Source organism: Dromaius novaehollandiae, chromosome 9 (assembly GCF_036370855.1).
Source record: "Dromaius novaehollandiae isolate bDroNov1 chromosome 9, bDroNov1.hap1, whole genome shotgun sequence".
In the NCBI taxonomy this organism is placed as follows: domain Eukaryota; kingdom Metazoa; phylum Chordata; class Aves; order Casuariiformes; family Dromaiidae; genus Dromaius; species Dromaius novaehollandiae.
In genome coordinates this window covers 8,318,871-8,346,849 of record NC_088106.1, presented here as the reverse complement: position 1 = coordinate 8,346,849, position 27,979 = coordinate 8,318,871, and the positions used below count along the sequence as shown (strand labels likewise).

The window sequence follows — 27,979 nt, the reverse complement described above, 5'->3', positions numbered from 1 at the left end:
AGCAGGGAGGCTCTGCATCTAAAGGGACACAGTACATTTAAAAATAATGGCTGTATGAACCTAAGAAAAAAAAAACCCCAAAAAAAACCCCAAAAAGCAGAACAAACAAAAAAACACCTCCCCCCCAACCACCCTGCTAAAATGCAAAATAAAGCTTTAGACCTTCCTCAGTTTCCTTTCTTACACAGACCAGGTTTTTACTCAGTGGCAGCAGACGCAAACCTTCAAAACAGAGGGGGGAAAGAAAAAGAGTTGCCAAAGGGAGGCAATGAAAACTTCTTTTCACATTTTTTGTTCCATTTGGTTTTCTTAAGTTCACACCTTCGCCAGGCTTCAGGCTTGGAGCCAGACGGCTCTGCAGGGGCAGGTCTGCAGCACGCAGGGCAGAAGAAATTACGGGCCGTGCTACAACCCTGCACGGCAAACTGCTAAAGCTACCGGGGCTTCAGCCGCATCGCTAAACTATAGTTGGGCGCCGCAGCCTCTGGAGCAAACCAAGATCAAGTAATTTCTGCATCCCATCATGGTCACAATATACGGAAATTGTGTGCATATGAAAATAAAAACAGAAGAAAGCAATTATATTGTATATTTTTTTCAAACTATTATGCTTTCAAAGATTTTTTTTTTAAATCTTTATTATAATACTAAAACTTCCTATTTAAATTCGTTTGCAATGGTGACTATGAATATAAAGCAATGATATGCATTTTAATATTTTTGAATGAAATTTTGCCCATGTTCCTGATGAAGATATGGCCAACATACTTCTTTTACAACAAGGTGGCTCTCCAGCACTAATATATTCCACATAAATTTGCATACATTACACTTACTGAATGTCAGGACAAAATATTTTGCTTCTGCCATGTTTACACAAGGAATCACACAATTCCTAGAAAAAATAAAATAATAGTCTTTGCAGAAAAAAAGCAGCAAAATCATTTTTTATTAATAGGCGGGGAGGGGTGTCAGCACCCCAGTTTGTATGCAACAGTTTGTAAACAAGAATTGTGGCTACAGAAGTGTCGCGCCGTCTCCTTGCGCATATGCTGTTTCTTGCACAGCTGCTAGAAGGAAAGCTATTACTGTCCTGAATTCCGTGATATAAGTATTGCTTTATAACGACGTATGTGTCTTTCCACGTTAACACTGACACAGCAGTCAAAACATGCTGAGGTATTAAATTTGCAGCAGATCTGTCAGGTCAATCATCCTCCCTCCGCTTTCTGAACCCAAGGTGGGAGGATTAAAGCAAGCAAACCAAATCATGGCATTTGTAGACCACCACGTACATCTCTAATGCTGTACCAACTAGCACATTTTCCAGCTGATCCCACTGATCTTCCTCAAAAGGACTAATGGAGTAATAAAGCAATATTCACATTCATGAATGGGACTATTTCAGCAATAGGGACAACAGATGCTGGCAGTACATCTACAGATCTAAAACTGAGCCAGGAGACAGATGTCATAATGCACCATGAAATTCTTGCTTTAAAAATAAATAAATAAATAAAAGGACACCCAAAAAGCAATGCCATCCCTTTCACTAGTTCAAGAAGAAATTTAAGGGTCTAAAGCTGTGCGAGGAAGTTACATGCTCAAACTAATAACATCCAATATTCGCATTGACTCCTGAGAGCTCTGAGATCATTTCATGTCTGACCATTCGATCCTCCCCCGCTTTTTTTTTCCTCCCTCAAAAAGAAAGTTATACTCACAATATATATTTATATAAAAGGTGCAAATACTGGCTTCTGAAGTCAGTACTTATAAACAGGTATAAATAACCTGCTCTGCTTTCCCTGTCGACACCGCAGAACACAGCTGTTTATGCCTCCACCTAAGTACATAAATGCACTAACCGTTTCCCCGTTAGCGTCTGAAAAATGCTCAGAGTAACTCGCAAAAATCTGCAAAATTTTAAAAACCCTCCAGCTCATCTCATACCCACATTAACACAATAAACATTTTCAGCATCATTTCTAGCCTTTCTTAGAATGCTCCAAATACACAAATCGCAAGCAAATTCTTAGCATTATGAGTCCATCTATGTGAATTGCCCCTTTTGGAGGGGATATTAAAAACCTACGTACACCAAAATTCACCGTCTTATTTTCAACTCTTTAGAGACCAGATATCGTTGTCAATTTTTACAGATTTTTTTTTTTTCCCCGTGATTGCTTAGGCATTCAGACAAATAAACCCAGGTAAGGAAATCAATAAATCTTTTCTAGCTGCCACTTGTTATGAAAATAATATTCTTGATTTGGCACAAGCTGAGAAGACACGTTCTTGTATAAATCTATCTGCACACCAGTGCTACCGAGTTGTTCTCTTCCCAGCCTGAAAAGGTTGCTATGTTATAAAGAAAAACAGAACAAAAATATTCCCCTCCAGTTTTTAGCTTTGGGTCAGACACGACACGTTCAAGCAAGTAGCGGTGCTTTTATTTTTTTTAAACTGAATCCAAGTACGTTAATATAACTTCCTGATTTATCTTGGTAAAACAAAGTATGAAACTGCTAAATCCCCATCTTCAAAGACAGACTAAAAGTCCAGAGTACTCAAAAGCACAAATTTCTTGGTAGATTTAATGTGCACGTACCATATCTCAACAAAATACATACAAATATGGCACTGTAACAGATAATTTTACACACTGAACCACACTTGCACATACATTTGCTGTGTGCAAAGACAAGGGTTTTATTCTATGAGTGAAAGCTGATTTTTTTTCAGCACACACTAACATTTCCATTTTTGACCCTATTAATCTTACTATTTTAGTAATCTCCCTACTTTTCAGAAGATTGGGACTTAATGGACCGAGCGTGAGGAAGCTGAATTTCAGCAGTAAGTACAGGGAAACGCAGCATCTCCGCGTGCTCCATGTGCAGAACCGCTCGAGCACTCCCACCAAAACCACGGCTTGTTTGACACACTGTAAAGAGACACAGCAATATGGTAAAGAGACATAAGAATATCCTTGATATTTAAAATGCAAATAGTTAAGATAAACAAAAGCTTGGGTGAAATGCAAGCGCTGAACTTGATGGCAGCGTTTCCACCGGCGCGTCCTCGCTGCAGAGCGCTGTTGCTGCTGCTAAAGCTCAACGGGGAGCTGGAGCACCCGGGTTGCGTCTTGCAGTGCCTGGTGCAATGCTAAACCACGTTTGGAACTGCAAGTCCTTGGCTAGTCTTGCAAGAAATTGTTTTTGCTTTCCAGGGGGGAGGTATTTTAGCCAGGGCAGAAGGTTAAACCAGCACAGCTATACTGTTTCTGGTGCCTAAGTCTCAACACCCAAATACGTGATGCCATAGTGTGCAGTGTAGATACATGTAAAGCAATTAACAGATTGCTTGGGAGTGCAAGTGTGCAGTTGCAAGGGTATAAGTGAGGATCTTAACACCCTGGATCTAGAAAAGTGAGGACCGTCCTCCTCACACCATGCAAACTGTATATGCACCAAAGCTTTGCTGAACTTCTCAGCATTTACTCAGCTTCTCTTAGCCTGTAACCCAAGTAAACGACCTGCCAGTTTAGAAACATTTGGCAGAAACAAAACTAGATTTCTATATCTAAAGATCCAGACCAAAAACTTAATGAAACAGTAACGATCTTTTGATAGGACTAAAGGAGAAAGAAAAAAGAAATTCTCATTTTCAGAGCCAACTATCGTATCACAATTGTATCACCAAAGGATGCTTCCCTGCACACAACATGACTTACAGCTTGCTCAACGCTTGTACCCGTAACAAACCCACCGAAAAGACTCGCTGGGAGGAGGGACGCGCTCTGCTCGCGCTGCGGGCGAGGGTCACAAGCCCGGCTCTGCCGCAGCTCCCCCCACCCAAAACCCTGCCAGGACTCCCGGTACAGCAAGCTCAACAGCAGCTTCCCAAAACCTTCATAAAGTGTTTCTGCAAACTCCAGTAATACATGTTAAAATAAAGAGCTTGGCATATGCAACTCAAGTATTCCAAACATTGTATTTTTTCTTTTTTAAAGGAAGAAGGTTTTCAAATACAGGGAATTATAAGCAATCATCATTACTAGCTGAAAGGGAAAGAAAGCTAAAGAATAATGTCCTTGAACAATTTTTAAAATAGTGCTTTTAAAAACTCTTTAACTTATATCACTTTAAAAGATAATGCATGCTTTTAGGCAACCTCACTTTCCTCTCCTCCCTCCCTAATAAACACTTCCAAAAAAGTCAAGACAAAAAAAACACACTCCATAAAATCCATTTGTATGTCTCCTGTGGGTGGTAATACAGGCTAGATTCTCATCTCTCTTATTGCTGTAAATCACCTTGAAATCTCACTGGATCCACCCTGCTACCAATTGCTCCAAAATATATAGGTTGCTCTGACAACTGAAAGCCTGTACTTTGTATTGTCGTATGTATAATTTTGTCAGCCTAGACAACCTGTTGGCAGCTATTACAAAACAAAAACTACAGAAAGCAGGAAAAAAAAAATCACTTCTTTTCCATGCATACTTTCATTTCATAAGATAGTCAAGTCCTTAAACTTCAGAAGGATATCTGAGAAAGATTTTTGTTTCAGCTATCACATGAAGAATGTCAACTCTCTTCACCTTAATGAGAGCACGTTCACTTCTCTCTGCTGCCTTTGTATTCTGGTCTATGAAAAATGAAAACAAATGAGATGGCTTAAAGCTCTGCTTCACTGTAGAGCTACTTGTTTAATATTTTCTCATTAACACAAAGCAGCATTCCAATGTACATTTGCATTGCAAACACTGCAATTATATATATGCTGAAAATGGGCAAAAACGAATCTGTGTTAGGTTAAACTGAGCATCTCTTTAGACTCCTAGAGAGCCCCGAGTGCAATTCAGAGCTGCCTATCCCTCAAAACAAGACATGGGAGAGAGCGAGCAGGTCATGAACACCACAGGAAGGGTTGTACCAGCTCTGGGCGAAAGTGCAGACAGCCCGTGGAGGAGCCAACAGCATGCGGACATGGAACAACAAGAGAACCGGTCGAGCACACAGTGATGTTTCTTGACAAACAGTTTCACTAAGTGACAACTACAGCGTTCCAGCAAGCAACAGCTCGTAGAGGTGTCACGGAGCAATCTGAACCTAAGGGCTGCACCGTAAAGCATCACAACAACATTAAATCATTAAATTTAATTAACTTAAACACTATGATTAAATTAAACGATGTGATCAAAATTAGACGCTGAACAGAACTTTCTGTATTTTACTTGTCATGAATGTTCGTGTGATAAGGGAAAACCTCCTAAGTAGGATGAAGACATACATGCATTGAGGAAGGCACCCAAGGTTCAGGCTCCACCATGCCTGAAGACAACAGAAGGTCTTGCCCTCTGCAGAAAATAACTAATGTGAATTACTTGGAATTTTCTAAAGCTGGCATCAAAAAAAGATAATTTTTAATGCAAATCCTGTAGGTTCAGTCAAATCCTAAACATTATACAAGCAATGTACCACAAGGTATGGGATTTCCCAAATGCTAACAAAGGAAATCAGCTCAGTATGTCCATCTCCATCCTCATTACTGGCATTATAGAAAACTACAGATACACTTTTCTGTTATCATTTGAAGTATTCAGTTTCCATAAAAGCAAATATCTAAAACTAAGAAGCCAAAATCCTTTCTCTCACAGCAATTGTTACATAAATCAAATCTCATTTAAAAATGCATAAACCCTTATAACATTCGAGCAAAACCCCACTCACAAGATACAATGCTGTGGCTCAGAATACAAAGCAGCTCAGAACAGAATATTATTTAAAGACACTGCAATAAGTAGTTAAGTACACAGATATTATCTTCTCCTACTCTAGCCCAAAAACATTCACATGAATTTAGATAACCGGATTTTTAAGTGGGGTTGTACTGTTTGGCCAGTCCTCTATTGACTATTTTAACAATTGAGCTAGTTTCCTCTGAACGTGGGTACGGGCATAGTCAATGTTCTGTGACATGGAAAGAGTTAGTATCTACCCAACCCTTTTTCCTCCTGAACTTTGAGCTATGCAAACAAAGCACTTCAGAGCCGTTGCAACTTTTTCTTGGTGTGTCCTGAGCAAGGAGGTGGCATAACACAGTTCTTGCTCTGTTCTCCTTAGAAAAGCATCTAAAAGCAAGGAAACAAGATGTAAAGAAGAGGTTCTTAAAAGAATAATCCTCCCTTGTGTATTATACCTCTCAGCTCTCCCTAATTCTCTTCAAAAGCCATCTGCAGGATTTATCTGTACTTTGCCCATGATCCAAAACCAGATTATAATTTAGTAAACATAAAGACACAGTGTTGACATTCGTAAGAAGAATATTATACATACATACACACACACATATATATGTGCATGTTTATAAAAAATTTATATCAGGTCCACATCCAGAAAGTGGTAGACCATGGTATTGCAGCATCATGCTGCAGTGCATTGGATTCTGCCTATCCAGGATCTATTAGCTGAACTCTTAAGCCTGTACTGAAAGGGTTTTTTCCTGATAAGGCAGTGATTTTATTCTTCAACACTGTTACCTACCTATTAGTATCACTAAAGTTCAGCATCACTCAGGTGCTAAAACTTGAAATGACTATTTTCTCATAAGGTAATAGACTTCAAAATTATTTAGGTGGGAATAGTTTTTTTTTTTATTATTCCACAAATGTGATGGAAATAATCTGCAAGAACATTCATTTAGAACCACTTATGATGTTAAGTTATTTCAGACTATGGCTTCACTCCAGCACAGTATAAAAAAATTATAGTAAAGCTGACTGAAATATTCGTAAGCTCTAATACCATTCCAGTGCTGAATTTTATGAAATCAAACCTATTGCAAAAGACAGTGTTAGCTGATTATTCACATAAGTAGTGAGCCATGGAAAAATACTCTTGATATCTTATGGTCAGAGCTGTATGAAAGATGTGCAGCAGCAGAACAGGATACCCTGCATGAACACAGCTCCACCTTTCCTTATTACCAAGTCACAAAGAAATTCTCCATATTTTAGAGAGCTTTCCCTCTGATAAATATGTCCCTTTTGCAGTGAAAATGAGTCCTTTTACACAAATGTGGAGACACAATGAGTTAAGGCTGGTTTAACGACATTTTCAAAATGTTTAATGGAAGAATAGCCACTTAATTGCATACCCAGACAGGTAACATGCAAAAAATATTTTGAGTTTCGCAATAATCGCCAACTCCTTCACAAATTCAGCAACATCTCATTTTGGCCACTAAAGGCAGCTTCAGAAATAATATACTTTTAAACCTGCTTTTAATACTAACGGCTTAGCACTGAACATGCTAGCAAAAATTTGCACACATTTGTCATCCAGGAACTTTGACCAAAGCTGCTTCTAGCCACCGCAACAGAAACACTGTTTGCATAAATCTTGTGGTTAGAAATATGTAGGACATAGTAGTTCCTCCCTGAGAACAGCACAGGACAGAAATTTATACAGCTGGGTCAGGCCCAAACATGTTTATTTGCAATTATGCTCAGTAATTTTTCTTCCTCCCTGGAGAAATGCCTGAACCAGCCCTGGAAGGCAGCAGTCCTATCACATTACCGTATGAGGAACCACAGGAGTGACCAAACCCTCCACAGCAGAGGAGATGTCATTCAAACCCACCTCGTTAGCCTCTAGTGCGGATATAAAAGAAACAGAGGAAAATTCTGCAAAGGACTGTGGTTGGTTTGGTTGGAAAATGGGGGTGGGGAGGGGTTAGTAAGCAGAGGAAAATTCAATAAACTATTCTTTTGTGCCAGTGGAGCTCAGAAAAGGCCAGGGACGCATTTCAGACCTTTCAGAAGGCGGCAACGCTGCAGCGGATCTGGCTACTGGGAATCAAGACCCTCAAGGTCAGCAGCCCAAAGCATGGTAAAACCCTCTGCCATCAGCACAAGGGCCTGGACACTGGGACAGGCCACAGCACACCAGAAACTTTATAGTTGACCAAACAGACCCCCAACAAGGTACAACTAGAGGAGGAGAAGGAGTTGACTTGACTCAAGAAGTCATTCGAAGCTGTAGGAATATGGACGCACTCCCCAGAGGTGATGATCTTACTCATGTTCACGTATCTCAAATTGAGATACTACCATGTTTCCTTTTTCCCCCTCTTACCAGTAATATTAAGTCCATTTAACTCGTTGCTTGAGAATTGTCAGATACCATCATCATGATTTTTCCTTGGCTTCCAGGAAGAGGCTTGACTGGTGGGAGCTTTCCTTTTTTTCCACTGAGACTAATTTTGTTGGACATTGACTTCATGCTGTCAACTGGTGCCTGCAGAAGAGTTAATTTGTAAGAACAGCAGCAAGGCATGTTCCAGCAGGTGCCAGGGACACACGCTGACAAGGCGCCGAGACGCAGGGCATTCGCCAATGCCAGCATTAGGCTCCAGCAGAGAACTTACTTCACTTTTGTATCTTCTAGGTATTTCTCAAAAAGAGTAATACTTACATAAATGAAGCAGCTACCCACACAAAAATTAAAGCAGCAATTGCCAGCACTTTTTACTTCATCTCTAAAGGAACACAAGGCAGCAAAAAGTTTTGCAGGTATTTCTCCGGAAAATAAACTCTGCCAGAAAGCAGCTTTCTGACTTCTGAATACACTTCATGGAGAGCAAACACCAGGTCTTACAGCCCTTGGAGTAAGCTCCGTGTTACAGTGCCGTAAGCCAACAGTGTCAGACAAGTGATCCTAGCGGTTTCCTGAGGGAGAATAAGGATACAGCACCACAGACCCACTAACCAGGAGCACTAGATTTTGACACAGACGGCACAGCTTCCTCCCACTAGCGATGTTGATGGATGCTTTTCATATGAAAACTGACAATGACAAAAGAGTTTTTAAACACAAAAGAGCCTTTCCAGTACCCTCTTCACGGCAGCTGGGAACACCGGTACTCACTGACAAGCAAGTCAGGATGTTAAGCGTGACTGACACCCCCCGCACGAACGCGCAGGCGAGACGTCTTCAAACGGCCACCACTACCACTGCCGATACATTTCTCTATGCTAACTGCAGTGACTAGTACTGGTGCGTGCAACGAGGGGACAACCGGTTACGCTTCTTTGTCCAGACGTCCTTATCTCCCCCACCGGCCCTGCCTTGCGCTCGGTTTTTCTCTGGAAGCAACGGGAAGGAGGTGGGCTGTGATCCCTGGACAGCAAGCAGACTGTTCCTTCACCTGGGATGCTGCTCGCTGCATACAGCAGCATGATGGACAGAGACGCAACGGGCTGGGAAAGGATGGACAGAGACGCAAAACGAGAGGAACCACAGGCAGAACGGAGAAAGTGGCAACTGCAGGTGACTCGGTTATCTTTCTTATGCCCCCTATTTTCATTACTGAATGGTAAATGCATTCGTCATCTGTAGTGTCTTTTCTCCATTTTCTGAGCAACGTTTAAGCTGTCTGCTGAGGGCAAAAACACAGAAATGAGGTGAAAATATTTGGTGACAATCCACATTCTTTGAGAGTTAATCTCCAGAACTCTAACTGTATTAACGATAAAGCTAGCATCTTCCCAAAGCTAACTATCCGCTGGAAAGTCAGGCTTCCCGCTGAACACTAAGGTTCACCCAAGGCAACATATGCTTAAATGTATACTTAGGGTTGAATTCTGAATCACACCTTTAGCTATCACTCCTGATGGACACTTTCAACTAACTGTACTTGTTTCCTTTTTTTAAATGACCTATTTTTTCCTCCTTATAACTCATAGGCATCTGCTACTTTTAATTAGCTTCTCCTACCACACAAGTCAGATGAGGTTATTCATCTATTACAGTTTATTCATCATATATATATATTTTTTAAAGTTGTTAGGAAAGGAGTCCTCTAAGACGACACCCACATTCATGATACATCAAGGACAGTATTAGCACATATTCAAGAGTTACAGGAATCAAGTATGCACTGGAAATGAAATTCATATATTGTATTGTTTGTCCTTCTCTTCTCTGTTGAAAATGAAGAAAATATTGCCTGAAGTTTGTACTCACCTTGCTTCACCATAGCTTCAAAAAACAACTTTTGTACTACCCCTGGTTATTAGGAAAACGCACTTGGTGATTTTATTAAATGTTTCTGCTGCCATAATCATAACAAACCACCAAATTGGGGGGGGGGGGGGGATACTAACAACCCTCTCACCCCTATCCCCCCTAAAGATCTGGTATTTCTGCACTAAATTCACTAGGATCTTCCTTATGCTTTTGACAGGAGGACAACCTAGAGGTAGGACCCACTTACTGCACAGCCAGCACAGCGTGGCAGAGTAACTAAGACTTTCTGGGAAAAGAGCCATAGGAAGGATATGTATTTTGGGCAGGATCAGAATCTGCTGCAAATAAAATCCAAATTTATATTTGCTAAGGATCTAATCCACTGATGAATACAGTAAATTTAATATTTAATTATCAAAACACGAACTTAATTTTAATACAGATGAGAATCATGACGTAAAAGATAGGATCCTACAATCTATCATGGTTAGCATGATTTTAATGAAGCATTAGAAGTGCTTATGGAACCAATAAGTTTCTGGGCACTACTTCTGCATCAGTAATAAAAGAAAAACAATTTCATTCTCTAGTTACCTCCTAAAGCAACTTAGCATATCGTATATGAAGAAGAATTATAGTCTGCTTGAGAACAGATACTTAACTCCTTACAATGCAGCAATAAAAGATACCTGATCAGAGATGAAATTTGAAAGCTTTGAGTTTGATGGGCTTTAAGAAAACCCCTATGCAAAGTATATTTTATAGGGTTTCTTTTTACCTTTTCAAAATCATTGTTTTTTCCAGAGACTTTCTAACATGAGCATACGAGCAGAAAAATTCCAGTATTTCTTTTCTGTTATGTCAAATTTTAACCATTTGCTACAGTGCAAAGCCCTGAATAAAATACTTTATAAATCATGTTTCTAGATCAATCTGCACCTTAAGAATGTACATAGATGACTGCTCACAAAGAAATCTTATCGCAGTCAATATGCATCCCCTATGGCAGCTTGTATCCACACATACTCCTCCTTGTAGAAGAGCTATCTCCTTCCTACTCAGCTGCTTTAATCTCTTTATATTTACTAATCTCTGAAGAATTTTAATAAATATTCCTTGTGGTATCCATAAAGCAAACAAAAATGCTTAACTAACAGTTGGCACAAATGCCTCTAAAGCAGCATGCACTCCTCTTTCATGCAGGATCACTAAGTTCAGTACTATGATAAAGGTTAAGTTTATTAAGCATTAGAGAGATCTGAGTTTTCATCCTTCAATCTCCCTCCTTTTTTATTTTTTTGAGAAAATGCAATAAGAGGAGGTATACAGCTAAATGGTGACCTTTAAAAGTACTGCATGTTCCCATGGAAGGAAACATGCTGTATTTGATTGTTAGTTTTTATCAGACTAATTAGTCTGACACACACTAATTAGTCGATATTTTTTTTGTATATGAGAACAATAAAAAGTTTTCTTTTAAAGAAATTCTGTAATAAATGCAATACACAGGTGAATAACTGCACTGCTTCATCATAGCGATAGATTTCTTTTGGAAATACATTTTAGCCCTGATTTTTATATACAGAAGAAAACCATCCATTTGGGTAAATCATCTGAGGGCATTATGTACCACAAATTTTTCAGAAAACAAGTTTTTCATAGATTTACATCACCAAAGCAGGTATATAACAAAGGTCTCTGAAATCAGAGAATGATAGATGCCATCAACAGAAAGCCTTTGCAATAGCAAGCCAGCACATCTCAGTCCAAGATTATCCCCTAGTGCACAACTGATGAAATTTAACTGCCATGAAAACAGAAAAGCATTTAATTTGTAAGAAGCAGTATTATTAAAACTGCTAGTGTTGCTTAGTTTTTACTTCAGTGGTGTCTATCTATGCAGGTATAATAATCTCAAAATCTATGGTGGACCTGACCTTCAGAAGCTGTGTATTACCATGCAAGCTGAAGCCAACGTGAATTTTGTACAGTATACTGCAAACATTAATAGGGATATTTAGCCAGAATGTGCAGTTAGACCTCAGATACGCCATCAAGTTGTCACAGCTCAATATCTTACCCACATCAGCTGAGCCATGGTAACTGTGCAGTCACCTCTTCTCAGCCCACAGAACACAAGGTAACATGATGCAGCTCAGCCCTCTTTCACTTCAGGCTAAGCCACATCAAATATCTCTGCATTTGTGCAAAGATGGACAATTATTGCGTCTCTGGTAACCCAGAGTAATTTAGTTAGTCTTGCTATGTTGATTGTGTATATGGCCCTTTAGATACTCTGCTTCCATCTCAGGAATTGCTCTCTGTAAACGTTGATGTAAATAAGAGACGCAGCTCAGAGTCGGTACAGAGGGTATAACTCTTCACTTAGGCGCTACATATAAGAGTGTATGTACATAATACGGATGCATACATACATACATGTGCAAAGACACATACGGACTCTGTAATACGGTGACTAATTTCAGAGCCTAAGCACTCCATCTGTGGCGTCCTCGAAGGGACATCCAGCACTGCCTGCTCCTCGCAGGGTTTGCTTAATCCTTCTACCCAGGGACTTTGCACAGCCCTGAGGTCCAGCCGCTTGCAGTGCCCTATGTCCAGTCCATTCAGCCATCTGTACATCCTTCTTGCTATGATACCAACAGCACCTTGCAGAGACCTTCGCCAGTCCTTTCATACACTGCACGAAGACTTATTTGCGTAGCAGCTAACTTGCCAGCACCACTCAAGCTCTCATCGTTCCTGGTGCAGAGTTACAACAATATTAGACCTCTTAAGCTTTAAGCCTTCATAGAAGTACTTCAGCTTAGACAGAACACTGCAGATCACAAACCTGTGATTGAATATAAATTAGGTGTTAGAACAATGGCACACCACTGCAGTTAGACAGTAACACACGTTTCAGCAAGGAGTACCTAACAGAAAGCTTCTACCATCCCAGGAGAGGCTCTTGCTCTCAGCAAAAGCGCACTTGCTCTACGGACTGCACGAAGCTTCGTCCAGATCCACACAAATATATGTAGGTCACTATCTTCAGAGTAGCTGCTGGGAACTGGGAGTTAGAAGTGAAAAACCTGACCACCTCAGTGGATCTGGCCTAACCAAAGTGGTTTCTTGCCTACTAATCACAAGCGTGGAGCCCTGCCTAACCAAAGCAGCACGACTCCCCTCTGGCCCAAAGGATAAAAGATAGGTGCATTAAGTACAAAGACTTACCTGTACATTAAGCAAGACTTGATACCGCTGGTAGAAGATACAAATTAAATTTCATAAGCTTTATTGGACACCATCTCTTGGGCCTTCTGCTGAAAAACGTCAGTTTAAATTGTAGAAGGACTTAAACTCCAGGCGCAACAGACCCATCGGCAGAGGGCTGGGACGGACCGTGTTGACATACGTGGCCAGCAGCACCCGCTTTGGTGCTGCACAGTGAAGGGGACAGTAACAGATTTTTAATTCAGTGACCAAACTGATTTGATCTATCATTGTTTCTGGCAGCCAGAAACAGTCTTCTAGTGAATCAGGAATGAATTATTTAATAAATAAGATTGCCTTTCCTATCAAGAAAGTGCCTGATTCAACGAGCAAGAGTCTCCATCACAAAAACACATTTTCTCTCAACAGCACAATGAATACTGAAGTATTTATACAACACAGAACGGTGTCAACAAAAGAGACAGACACTCCCCAAGAGATCTTCCTTTTAGCCCAAGTGCAGGGAAAGCAGTGGGAAAGGGAAAAGACAACCTGAGGTCATGTCTCTACCTTAAATCTGCCAGAGAAGAGAGATGAACATCCAGACCACAATCTTGCAGAAAGTGAAAAAGCACATACATGATTTGAGCTTTTCCGCATTTCCTGAAAGAAATACAGAAAAATCTCAAAGAAAAAGGTGCCCTAGGTTGCTCAAGCCTGTAAACCAGCTGGAAAAAAAAAAAAAACACAACTTTTTTTGGTGAAATTGTTTGAAGCAGGCTTTCAACTGCTGAGGATCTCACTTCCTTGGCATTAGAAAGCTAAATCTAGGGTTTTTTGTTGACAGGCAGCAGCAGAAAAAAAGCTATGTGACAGGAGGAGGAGGAAGACATTTTGTGACTGAGACTGCACATTTGCATCAGGTGCAAAGAAGAAAAAAGTATATTGATAACTTTTACACTAGAGTTGTACTGAAATTATTGTACTCTTCTGATAACTGCAAATGAGGAATAAGATTGCTATTGCTGCAGCAGATTATCCCCATGACTTCAACAGAATTAGATTAAATTGATGTTTCAGTTGTGCTTAATCTAAATTTCTGTCTTCCAAACTGTAGGCTAATGGTTTCTAATCACCCTCTCTCTACCACATGATGTTAAAGGTTCATCAATTTTGTTTCCCACCAATATGATTAAACTTTATTCAAGCAAGAAAACATCATTAGTAAGCAAATCAATTTCTTTTAAAACTCTCACATGTACTACCAGTTAATAGCTTCTTCAAGCAAAACAGTAAAACCATATTGTTCTTCGACTCGAGCTTATTTTCTAGCTATACGCTCAACTTTAAGGGTGGTGCTTCTCCCTTCCATGTCTGTACCTGCAACACAGAACATAACTTTGAGTTTCCCCTCTGTACAGCTCGTTAATGTGTGTGTGTGTGTGTGTGTGTGTGTGTGTGTGTGTGTGTGTGTGTGTGTGTGTGTGTGTGTGTGTGTGTGTGTGTGTGTGTGTGTGTGTGTGTACGTACACATTTGGTTTTAAAGTATCTACGGTAGAATCATAAACTGCCAACATCTTGTTTTTAACTTAGTTAAGGAAGGAAAGTACGCATTTCTACTTTATAAAGATGTAACTCTAATTAATTCCAAGAATAAAACACCCTGTGCTATTATCAAAAAGTTATAAAACAGCTGGAATCTAAGAATAATGTGGCTGAAGGGTACTATACGTAACAGAAATAAAATTCCTCATTGTGATTCATCATCTTCTATCTTTAAAATGATGCTGCACTCACATATTAATTATAGATGTTAGAGATGCAAATGGTATCACAATGCCCCGGAAAGGCTGGCACACCAATTGCTGGAAAAGCATAAAAATGTTAAATTTGCAAGAGATTTTCTCAGTGAAGTCTACCAGTAACAACATTTCTCAACACAATCCTTTGCCCTTCATTTACCTTCAGCTGCAGTTGTGAAACGCATCCCCACCTAAGCACGGGAAGCGTACAGCTCCGTTGGACAGGTAAGGACTAGCGCTGGGGCTGCGGCAGGGAGAATTAAAGGATTCCTTAAGCAACTTTCAAATAATAATCGATCAAACAAAAACCCCACCAATGTCACATATGATGAGTCAACTCAGTAATGCATGTCAAGATTACTATGCTGCACTGGCACAGTAGCATACTGGAGGATAAAATCGGTTATGTTTCTGTAGCTACTTTGTCTGGAGTAAGCACAGAGTCAGCTCTGGGGCTGTCGCAAGAAAATGAGGTTCAGGGATGACCATGGATGTTGAGAGATGACCGTCGCACAAGCGCTGCCAGAAGCGCACTCAGAGAAAACCTGCCGCTGCGTTTCTCCCCCAGCCACCAGCCGGGAGGCAATGCGGCAGCTTTCCGGACATTTACAGCCTTTGGGGACTTGTCTTGCTCCCAGGACCCCTCCGCACCAGGCCCAGCCACGTTTGCCTTGTGCAGCCCGGGAAGGATCACGCTCCCTCTCCGCCTCCGCATCCTCAATCAGCTGCGATTTTAATCAGCTCCATTCAATCCAGCGCTGAGCAGGAAGGAGAGAGGAACGACTCCCAAACCAGTACGTGCACCAGGACCTCTATGCATGGGACCCCCAGGCCCGTCCCTTTGGCACTCTAGATCAAGCAAGGAGCAAATACTAAATGCTGGCACATGCCTTCCCGGGCTAGGGGAGCCCACTCCATCCCTCGCCGTACCATTTACAAAGAAAAAGGCATTTATTCATGAAATTACAATCCACACGGTCCTGCTTAGCAATAGTTTTACTTCTCTGTGAAGCATTAATAATACATTTTTTATCTACTTTCAACATAGCTCTTAGATGATAAAACACTTGCTTCGTTAAAAAAAAAAACTCTCCCTGCAGATGGGCTACCTTCAGCAGCACGCCAGCAGATAACGCTTCTGATAAACCATCAAAGGTTTGAATAAAGATGACATATTTGTCTGAGCTAACATTTCTGCCAAGAAATTCAATAAAAATTGAGAAACTGAAAGGAAAGAGGATAAAATGTAGCAGAAAGAGTTGAAGCAAGAGAACTCTAGAGATGACACTGGCCCGGAAGGAAGAAAAAACTAGCAAAACATATCACAAGGCATAATTAATAGATGTGTACTAAATAGGCAGGATTTGGGAGAGAATCCTCCTTCTGTAAAGGTTTAAGAGTAACAATAAAGCTGTCACACGCTTTTGATTAGTACATTACAGCACACGGGATTTAAAACTGACAACTTAATAGCCTAGACCTCCCTAGAGCATCAGACTCCTGCTAAGGCATCTCCTTCACCTGGACAAACCAACCCACAGTCATACTTTCCCACCACACCTAAGAAAATACAGCTGCTGTTAGTTTAAAGATCAGGTTTTCTTGGAAACAGATTATATATTTGTAATGTTTATCACTGGCGCAAGCACTTCTACAGAAGTTTCTAGATATCTATCAGTAGCTTCCTTGCAAAACTTACTCATGCACTGTTCCCCGCAAACTGCCTAAACTACGTTTCAGAAACCATTCACAAAAGAAAATAAAACCTACTTAAAGAGAAGTCATGTAAACGTCAGCGCTCAAACCACTTTAATACTGAAAAACAGCTGTGTCGGAAAGTTGAGCAGCCTTAGCTAACATTACATATGCCCTTCCAGTACCTAATTAGCTGATAATACTCTGGGCGCTTGTAACATACAATTCAAATGCCTTGCTTACCAATGTGTTTAGTATTCTGCAAATAAATCTTCACAGCAATTAAATCCCTTGTTATTATGAAAATGCTTCCATACTGTTGTAATAACAGAGGATAATGCAGTCAATGCTACTAATCACAAGGTTATTCTTTGAATAATTGCAGGATTTATGAGTAATCATTGCTAAAGATACGCCACTTTTCAGTGCAGAGTACACAAAATCTAATAATACCTTTCAAATAAATCTGATTAATGTTACAGTATCCTTTAAGTGAGGCATGTACATAAAAAAATCCTCAAAACTCACTAAGTAGTCGTATTTTACAGTGCAGTAATTCACTGTAGTAATTCTGCAGTAATTTAAAAGCACAGTAATTTATAAGCATAGTCAGACAACAAAATCTATTTTTCTTCTCAACATCTGAAAATATTGCTAAATATTAGGTTTGCTATGAGAGAAGGTTACTCCTACTTGCATTTCCCCTATAACAGATAGGTAAATTCGGACAGAATATTTGTTCATAGAAAAGCTTACAGGGAAATTCAGGAATGAGCCCACCGCCCCTATTAAATACACCAGCAAGTCAGGAACCAGAAATATCTCCACGGAAATATTTCACGTTTTAGCGGCTTGTCCTCTGGTCTGGTCCTAAAATTTCCTACTGAAATCATGTACTGTAACAGAGTTTATCATCTGAATTAATCAAAATAATCAAATACATTATTTGCAAAATAACATGCGAAGCCATCCGAGTTAAGGACAACAAATAAACTAAACACACGAACAGCTTGTGTCCTTTTCTAAATTGATTGATAATTAATACTCATTTTTCTAATCTTTGGCCAAGACATAACGCTTGTTACTCAAGTTCCCTCTCTCGCAGTCGGGTAAACGAGGGAACTGCCGGGCTAGGGAGCCCCCAGCTCCCACCGCCAGCAGTGCTGCGCAGAACTAGTCGGAGCTTTTGGAAAAAATCGGGCAAGATTTTCAAAATATCAATAAATGTCATTATTTGCAAAGCATACCTAAACAGTGAAACTAAAACCAACCAAATTCAAAGAAACCTCTCCAAACTCTACCCGTACATTGTACCAGAATGGAAACGGAATTTAATTATTGACCTCAATAGATGAGGACATTTCGAGATGATTTTCACACTCGGAACGAGCTGCGCGTGGAAAAGCCAGCGCAGCAGGAGAGAAACGATCGGATAGATCAGACCAGCCCTTTCGGGACAGTGTAGTCTCAAACTTCCCTCAGCCGCAGCTAACACGATATCTGACCTAAAAACGCCCCAGCAACCCCAAAGCCCCCAGCCTTGGAGGGGCAACGCTAGGCAGGAACCCCCAAGCAGGGCTGCTGCGGTCGGCCAACAGGTCAGCATCAGCTGGGCCCCAGGAGAGCAGATCTCAGCAGCGGTCACCAGGGAACACTGCCAGGAGGGAAAAAAAATTAAAAAAAATAAATAAAAGTGGGGGCAAAATACCAAAATCAATATACCTTGAAGAACCCCTCTTTCTTGCAGAAAAACCGTCCATGGGGCTTTCTTGCATAGCATGCATTTCAAGCTGTAACTCCAGATGGAGTTATTTAAGTTAAGAGCAATTAAGTTACAGGGTGTAGATCGACTACATTCCTAATACACTAGCCGGCCCCTTAAAAAGAACAAAAAAAAAACCAAAAAAAAAAATGAACAACCCCCCCCCCCCCAATCAGATATTTGCCTTTCTCATGCTGCTCAGCTATAACACCAGAAAAAGAGCTAAAAACATCTGACAACATATCTTAATCCTACTATTAGGTCAGGCCAGATGTAGTCACAGCTCCCAAGTTTCCGTGAGGGGAAAACTATAGCCTTATGAAGCTTTGCACAGCATGAAGCTAGAAGCCTAGAAGAGTGTGGTTTTTCCTTTTCCTCGGGTTTCAGACGTCACAGTCCCTATCTCTTCAAAGTCTATTTCCTCCACTTCCTTACAGAAAGCTGAGATTTTAGCCTTCTGAATAGGTGATACCGAGTCTTAAGCGCAAATTATGACTCGTTGCTTCTCAGGACAAGATACAGTAAAGCCTTGTGAAGGGAACGGCTGAAACATAAAGAGAGGGCCAACCCAACAGGAGAAAAAAATAATAATAAAGAGCACAGAAGTGCTTCTTCATTTCCTTCTCCACGAAGCAAGAGGCATTCCCATAGGTGGTATCACCTGCAAACACGATTACAGCACATTTCTATAGCATGAGCCAAATAGCAGTAGCACAGGTCAACTGTATATTAAATCATTCCTTTGGTGAAACCAGACTAGCACTGCAAATGTAAAAACTGTTTCATACTAACTACAGTCCAATTCCCCCCTGTAAACGAGTCCTTATTATCATTAATTTTGTGTCATGTTGTTGCCAAACATCACCAAGCAACAAAGTACTATAAACTGATAGCCATATCTCAGCAACACAGCATTGGTGTCTTTTGACCACTGCTAACGTTATATAAAAGTGTGCTTTCTGTATATACCTATTCTGAATGTACAGTGCTTCAGACCGTGTGGAAGCTATACAGAATCCATGATTAATCAGTGTTTTATATTGCCCGTCACCTTAATTATATATTGAGCAGGAGCTATCCGGAATAAAAATTCTAAAACAAAAAGAAGTTACAATGAAATGAATTTTATGATGTAACGCCACATTCTGAATATAGGACTTACTACATACAAAACATAATAAATATATAAAGACCGAAAGGGAAAAATCTCAATGACCTGCTGCAGATGAACAAATCTGTTCATTTTTTCTTCAGAAAACATTAGTTAGTCAGGCGAACCACTCTATTAGCAAATCCCTCCAAAACCAGAAGATTACATATTCCACAGAGAGATTAATAGTGGGTAAGCTGTTGCTTCTGGTCTTCTGCCCAGCGAATGCTTTTCTAAAGGAACAGAAATATTACTATGCCAACCATCAGCACACACCACTGGACTCCATCTCTTCCTTTTTTTAAAGCAAATTACCCATGCAGCAAAAAACCCAACATTTACTGATTTTATTATATCTCAATAAGATAGACAAAAACTCACCCAATAGGTTTTAAGTATCGTCAGGTCAAGCCAAGTCCACACTAACAGTATTATTCAGTAGTGTCCTACTTAACAGTTTGCTCCAGAAAATGCAAAGGAATCTTATCCTGAGCACACAGATACACTACTAGACAATTAAAGTAGTAAAATAAGAGCAGATGTGAAAAGCTCTACAAAAAGAACAGCTCTTCTCTGCCAGTCTCTAATTGTAATGGAAAAAATTTTTAATCCTATTTTAATGCACCCAAATCACAACAATCAAATATGTCACAAATATAGAATTTAAAAGGTGCTTTTGGGGCAGCAAATTACTTCTAAATAAAGAAGAAGAGATTTCCACCCAGGGTCAGGTCCTTGACTCATATAATGAGCACCAACCCCCATGTCTACCTCCATTCAAACTGTGGTTTCAGCGAGGGACAACGCCGCATTTTCCTAGACAAACTTTAAATTGACTCCAAACCAGATAGAGAGGTCTCAGACGAAAGCATCTTCTCCTGGTTTCGTTTTGGTAAATGGATTTATTATTACATGTATCTCACACAGAGAACAGTCAGATTTCCTAAAATATTCTCACCTATACGCGTGCTGTGCACACCATAATTTGTAGCAATATCCCAGTTCATTACAGTGCCCTTAAAAAATTATAGCATACCAAATGAATTGCTTTTCCAAAACTATAGAAAGGGTAAAAAGGTATTTGCCTAAATTGTACAATTACTTTACACATACGGAAAGAATTTGTTTTAACAAAGCAAATATTTGAAAAAGTTAGATTCCAAACCCTTTCACCACATTCAGTTACCCCAGAAGCAGGTGGGTGTTTTTTTTTTTTAACCTTTTTTTTAATTCGTGAAAGAAGCATTAACAACTTCATCAAACTAAAATCCAGAAAAGAAGGGCAGACACACTACATTGGTCCAGGTGGAAGATTCAGTCAGATCAGAAGTTAATGCCAAATAATCTAATCTTTTATAGGTAAAGCAAGGAAACAAAATTGTATGCCCAAACTTTTACTTATATTTCAGTAATCTACTTGCTTGCGGATATTGTAAAGCATATAGTCTGCACGTGCCACAGCTGCATTTGCATCCACAGACACGATTCCGCATGCAACGTCGGCTTCCTCTCCTGCCCATTCAACACCTTCACCCCAGCACCCCACAGTTCAACCAACCAACCCTTCGCCCACCCCAACGTTACCGTTCTGAAAGGCATCCAATGCACCAAGTCATGGCTACCGCAAAAAGCTGTTGAAGAGAGCAAACACGCACACCTTAGCACATCATTGGGATCAACATATAGAAAATACATGCAACAGGTAAAGACAACAGCCTGTATCAACAGCTTTATCTTATAGTTCATTTGTCTGGTATTTAAATTGTATTTTGCTGCATCACAGTACCAGCCGGAAACCTGAGTTACAGGAGTAATATGCCGAATACAAAATGAAAAAATTCAACATTGTGAGATTAAGCGAACGGATTTTCCGGATGCCGCGTGGATGTCTATGAGGCGCCCATTTCGGTATGCAGTTCTCTTCAGCCAAGAGCTTCATATGAGAGCAGCTTGTTTTGTGCAGACAAAATGCCCACGCGTGAAGCCTGGCAGAGCTTCTGAGAAGGCAGCAAACTCTCCTCTGGTTTTTGGTTGATTTTGCTTAAGTCAATGGAATTAATTAATATGCCCTCAAACCTGCATGCCTAAACAGCGTACTGCAATTTATTTTGATCAGAGAGTTTGTTCGGCCATTTTTAACTCTCCATTTAATAGAGAAACATGCTTCTCCTTGGTAACAACTTGAGACTAAGCCAATACTCCCAAAAATCTGTCCAATGCCAGCGTGGGCACGGGAGTCCCTCCGACGGCAGGCGCACGGGCCACGTCTCCCACCCGCTGGCAGCGCCCTCCAGGCGGACAGACCATCGTCCCCACCGCTGGGGAGATGACACCACTGACTTCCCAGGTGAGGTTATCAGACACTTTCCTACCACCCACCTGTGAAGCTGCCCTGATGTATTTGCTTCTCTGTTTAGTTGCTGGTGCTCCTTTAGGCCCAAATTCCAGCTGGTTTTGGCACAACCCAAACCCCAGCCACTTCAGGGCTTATATAAAGGACACGATCCTCTCCATTTTTCTCCCGGTATGTTTGGTATTAGCGCTTTGTGCTCCTACATAGTACAGGCCTGCTGAATATCTCCTTATCTGCAGTATGTGAAACCGCATCATGCAAGGAACCTGTTATTGATGGCACAATACATTATAATGGAATTTTAGATAGATCTTATGGATTTCTTCCCCCTTCACCTATCGGCATTATTTTAGAGAGAGGTTTAAGCAAGAGTCAACCTGGCTTTTGTTTTAATCTCTCAACTATGACAATATAATTAAGCTATGAATGATATATCAAAGTGCCATACACAAAGATGAATTGACAGGAGTAATTTTTACTACTCAAAAGCCCCAGTTTCATATATCATGATATCCTGTAAAGCAAGCCCACTGACATCTGCTTGACTGCAAAAGCAATAGCTTGGTATAAACCTCAATTCATCCTTCAAACAGGCATATGTGCTCCCCGCTTATTCCTAGCGCTGTACGCATTACTGCGGTTGAAACCTGCATCAGTCATTATTGCATTGCTTTATCAACTGCTTCCTGCAGACTGGAGGGCAGAACTTGCCATACCCTGGCATGACAGCGTTTCATACAACTTAAATCATTTATTTTGAATGTTTCATCTTCTTTACAGATATTTTGCTTCTTTGAAGGTGTTTAATAATGGAATATAGTGTGTCTGGTCAGGACCCAAATAGCTATTAAAAAACAAACAAACAAAAAATGCTGTGTTCGAGCTATCATTGCTCCTCATTTTACTCCTGCATTTAAATGTTCCCAGGCCTAGAACTGATTTTATTTCTTTACCTACAACAATGAGAATCTTGTTTATGGCTAGGATCCTAAGGCATTACTTCAATGCAATTATTATCATCATCGCCATCAGTATCAGCCCAATCAATCTGAATACGTGCTTCTAATGAGGTTGGTATCTTGAGGCATTTTATGTTCAGTCCGATTTTTTAAATAAGCATTCTGTGCAGAGAATAAATTGAAAACTTTATCAGACTGAAATTAGTGTTTGGCGAGCAACTATGAAAAAATCTGATTACAGTGAAAAATCACCTAAAAGAGCTGATAAAACCTAGCTCATTTGGGGGGCGTTGTATTTGTCGGGATGCTAACAGATATGGCTTGGCCAAGAGGCAATTTGCTTGTATCTTTGGGTCCTCCTGCAGAAGAATAAAATACGTTGTCGGGATGCTAACAGATATGGCTTGGCCAAGAGGCAATTTGCTTGTATCTTTGGGTCCTCCTGCAGAAGAATAAAATACGTTCCCTGGAAGAAAGAGAAATAACTCAGAAAAGATTAAATGCTCCCCTGTGCAGACAGTATGTACAAGGCAGGCATGATATTTAAGGCGCTGTTTTGGTAAAACGGAAATTTGGGATTTGAACACTGGACATGCATAGACTCTTTAGGTCTATGTAAGTTCTACTCTGAAGAGCCATTTCCAATAGCTCCTCCATTTGTTTTCTTTTCATTACCCTTTAACAAAGCTCTGATTATCTGTGCTAACGCAACAATTTAATTTCTGTCAACACTGCAGAATCAATACCAAAAAAACTAGTATACTGGATTTTTCTTTAACTTAAAAAAAATTTTAAGAGAAGTTCTCACTGGCCTGTCTTGACAGCTGTCAGTACGTGAAAACAACTCACCAAGGCCTAGGGAGTGCTTTTGCCTATGCTCTGAACAGGAATAAAAGTTAAGCAGCTTATCGTCTATTTAAAAAAATGGGAAGTCACCAGTTTTCCGTATATTCCTGTACAATTCACTACAGCCAATCTCCACGCCTCGCAAGGAGAACATCAGTAACAAACACCAGTCTCCAGATACAAGAGAGCTTCCAACTCGAGAAAACTTCATTTGCTCTTGTCCAATAAAATACTGGCACTGAACTGTGAATAATTACCATTCATTTACAGAAATCATTTTTGAGCATATAACTGGATTTAAAGTGATAGAAAAAAAACCTTGTAGGTATTTCTATCTAAGATCGATTTTCATCTGCGTGTTTCCAGGCAGTCGTATTAGGAAGTAACCATTTCCAGGGCCAGCATAAAAAGAAAAGCGAAGGTGAAAACTTTTTCATTATCTCGGAAAGCAGTATTAGCTATATCACTCCCCGATATCCATCCGTCTACACCTAATGAGTACTGTGATTTAGTCAGAGCACATTCATAAAAAGTGATTCATAGCCGTTATGCAGCCACTTGATGTTAATAGCAAAGTTGATGTCTTAAATCACAGCTGTTTCCCTACGATAGCCAAAGGGCAAAGCAACGCTTCTGAAAACAGAGGCAAGAATATATTACAGGGACTCTTTACAAAAGCAACATTTACAAGAAAAATGTGAAGCAAAACATCAGGGTCAGAAGCGCTACAACCAAATCACTAGATAACAACTAGATCACTACTTTATACAACAATTTGCATAACTAAGTTAGCCATTACATTCTTGTGCACTGCTCTCTGCACGTATTAATATTGCCCAAAATCTACTACAACTGCATTTAAAAAAAAAACCCAAAACTTTGATACTGCATTTTGTCTATAAAATACTCTCAGTGTTCTCAGTGTTGTACAAAGGTGCACAGCAACCTGTATATCTTTAACAGTAAGAAGCAAGCACCCTGTTCTTTCATATGCTATTAAGCGCCTAAACCACAACTGAAAAGTGTAAACTCTATCAAAAAGCAAAAAACAAAAAAATTATACTTGGTGATATGATCATTAAACAAATACATACAAGGTCACTTCTGGCTTGGCTAATCTATATGCATCTGATATTTAGTAGTTAAGGACATTTGCTGATTTTTAACTGCATTGAATAAGGTATAGCTCATACAATATATTAAGAATACTAGTACTAAATTACACAGCAAAGAACAAGTGACCCAGTGTCTTCAGCAAAACTGCTTACACGCCTCTGGTTGAACATGTTAATATGTTTTCCTGGATCATAGAGCATACAATATCTTGCAGGAATGAGCCTTCGCTCAATAAAAGCTGCACAGATGCAATTTAATTTATTGAAACATTCAATTTTCATAGATGGCAAACTGGAGCTTTAAAGAATATTGTTACTTTACAGCCAGGAAAAAAGAAATGAGTGAGGAAAATTAACTGGCATCACACAAAAGGTAGCAGTTAGGCACAACATATCCCTTGGATCTTGAAAGCCTCTTATCGGGTTCATAGAGAAGTTGCAGTATGACACTACCTTTTGCAAGAAACGGGTGCATTTTTTATTAGAACAATCACTGATGTTTCACTCACTTTCAGCAGGACTCGGTTTCTTTTACTAAATGCTATTAAAAAGATCCAAATTAATCCAACAGGGTTTCTGAGAAAGCAGTGCATGAGCTTTGACTTTACAAGACAGTAGTCTGATTTCTGCCTCCACCCTTCTGGCCAGCAACAGCAACAATAGAAATACTAAACTGAAACTCCCTTACCAAACATACGGTATTTTTAACAAGTAATGAAATTATTGCCAAACTGGAAAGGAGAAGAAAAAAGAAAAAAAAAAAAAAAGGAAACAAGAACAAGATGTGCATACACCCAAAGCTGAATAACTGCATGGATTAAGTAGGTCAACTACAGGTATATATTTCTTTTAAGACTGTCCAAAACGGTATGAAAAAGTTGCATGTGAAGGCATGCTCCAAAAGAATTTACAACTGCAGACAGGCCTGTCTTCTTCAAATCAAGGGAGGCAAAGTTGAAACCACCTACCCTGAGGAGCATCCACTGGAAAGCTGGTCTTATTTCAAAACTTGCTCGCTGCAAAGCTGCTGTAGAATAACAGGAATGACTGACGAGCACATGTCACACACCTACTACTTAATGATATTTTTATCAGGTGATTTACAACCAGGAGCCAGGATTGGGTAGGAAATCATCATCTTTGTAGCTGTCGTCTATTTTGCATTAGAAGGAACTGCTATTCAAAATATATGAAAGCTGCAATTGCTGCCTTCCCTCATTATTTTTTGCAAAATAATCTCTAAAGTTTTCTAATAGTATTTAGATTATCAATATGATTTTCAACACAGAGCTAAGCATGCATACCCATTATAAAAAGGGGAAAAAGAGGTCAGAAAGAAGCTTGTTCCAAGAAACAAGCCTTCCGTTTCAGGTGTGTGTCTATGTTTTTAAAAGAGGAAAAATAAACTGAGGAGGAAAGAGCTGATCGCTCTTGGGGATTTTTGGATCAGTTTGCTTACTGTTTTTTTGGTGGAGGAAATAGGAAAGAGATACATATGCGTATTTTTTTGAGCTGCTAAGTGCACAAGGAGATTTTTAATTTAAAAAAAATGTTGATCTCAAAATTACTTTTCAGAGATGAGTATTCTAATCTTGTTAAATGTACTATTTTATTGCAAATTTTTAAAAGGCAGCTTCGGAAAAAAAAAAGGCAAAGCTTGGACCCCAAAGCTCAAGCAGGCCATTGGAAGAATCTGGCATTTCAGGAAGCCTCGAAACATTAGGTTAATAACGAGAAACTGATTCTAATCCCAAGGAAACCTGAGGCTTTCCCCCAACTACACAAGCCTCAAAAACGAGGGGGTTCATCAAGCAAGCCCAGAAAGCCCATGGAAATATTCCCCTGTGCATACACACGAGCACAGGCAGACCCACAGCCTCTGTCCGGGGAGAGGCCAGCAGAAGTCCACACCATCGAGCATTTTGTTACGTGCAAGTGTTAACCTGCCATGGGAAGCAGAATGGGAAAACACAGACTCCCAAAGGCTACTGGCTTCAGGAAAGGAAAGGTACAGAAAATTGAAAGCTGGGGGAAAACCTGTCTCCTCTACACCATTTCATTTTATACTTCCTTCTCTGTGAAACAAAGCTAGACACACATGTAGCTTCCACATCTTTAGCAGACTGAAAATTCACTCCCCCTACTCGTAAAAAGCAGCAAGGAGACACCACTGCACACGATATTTCTTATGTAGACCTCTGAGCTGCAATACTCGTAGGTAAACTGTCTCCATACACATGAAATCTTGAATGTGCTGGCCATACTGGCCCAAAGCCTCCAGATTAATGAAGGACACGGATCTACTGCTGAGAATATGTACAAAATAAAAATGTATAACTACCCATGTTTGGTAAGTTCTCTATTCCCTTCTCCCCTGACTATCCAAGTCTTAAATAAATTAAATAAATATAAAGATGGTTAGAAACTATTACACATATTCTTCTCTAGAAGAACTGAACTCCATCACTACTAGTGTTGGGGGATGGAAAAGAGGAGAATGAAGCAAAACAAAGCAAGCAAACTACTGAAGGACAACGTATCATTGCTAAATTCATGCAATTTGGGGAGGATCCAGGAAAGCTCCTGAAGCTTCTGCCTCCTTTCTGTAAAGTCCTGTCTCCAACTTACTTCATTTATGTTAATAGATATTGGACTGCACAGCTATTAGCCAGGTTGAGAACTGCACTAATGCTCACTAAATCCATCTCTAATTATTATGATTAATGAGAAGCTGATCATTTTGGACCAAGCTAACAACCTACAGCAACTGATACAGAGTAAAGGATATTCCTCTTGGTAAACAAGGTCTTTCGTCTTTTTAGTTAATGAAATCTTGAACAGTCCATTCAGTCATATTACATTCTAATTCACCAAAACTACCTATTTACATAGATTTGCATAGATTATGCTGCAACTATGTATTTATTTGAGATTAATTATTTTTAAATTGCCCTAAAACTTAGTTTCATGCTCAGTTTAAAACTGCAGTAATTGTTTCTTCAAGAGCTGAATAACAACTGTAGCCTTGTTTTTTTTTGTTTTTT

General features: G+C 39.9%; 1 protein-coding gene across 12 annotated transcripts in view; it reads right to left on the bottom strand.

Annotated features, from left to right (window-relative positions):
- Window positions 1–27,979, bottom strand: part of NAALADL2 (N-acetylated alpha-linked acidic dipeptidase like 2) — a 531,897-nt gene that overhangs the window by 337,691 nt on the left and 166,227 nt on the right. Inside the window, exon 1 of one of the 12 annotated variants that reach the window (XM_026105717.2) lies at window positions 25,904–25,976. The exons of 10 other annotated variants lie outside the window; for them this stretch is intronic. The gene's annotated coding sequence lies outside the window, so the exon portion shown is untranslated. Of the gene's footprint in view, window positions 1–21,246; window positions 21,269–25,903; window positions 25,977–27,979 lie in introns of those variants that run through there. One more of the 12 variants, XM_064516626.1, reaches the window with a different exon arrangement.